Source organism: Penaeus monodon, chromosome 21 (genome assembly GCF_015228065.2).
Source record: "Penaeus monodon isolate SGIC_2016 chromosome 21, NSTDA_Pmon_1, whole genome shotgun sequence".
In the NCBI taxonomy this organism is placed as follows: Eukaryota; Metazoa; Arthropoda; class Malacostraca; order Decapoda; family Penaeidae; genus Penaeus; species Penaeus monodon.
In genome coordinates, this window is record NC_051406.1 from 8,675,599 (window position 1) to 8,675,861 (window position 263).

General features: G+C 35.7%; 1 protein-coding gene across 1 annotated transcript in view; it reads right to left on the reverse strand.

Moving 5' to 3' along the window:
- Positions 1–263, reverse strand: part of LOC119586187 (glutamate-gated chloride channel-like) — a gene marked incomplete at both ends in the record, with an annotated part of 81,629 nt that overhangs the window by 6,278 nt on the left and 75,088 nt on the right.

Here is a 263-nt window from a genome sequence, read left to right on the forward strand (position 1 = left end):
ATATATATATTTTTTACAATTGGTGTTCTAAATCTACGGGCGTGTGGTGTGGGGTAGGATCTGTATATATAATAATTTTTTATGTATGTGAAGAGGACGTGCTAGCGGTGGCGTCTGACGATCGAAGGGGGAGATTTTTGGGAAAAGGATTAACACTTTTTTTTTTTTAGAGATTAACTTGCATCCCCCCAAAAAAGGGTCTTACCACTAAAGTCTGAAGCAGATTTTTAAAAAAGAAAACCATTCTCAAGATATGAAACGTA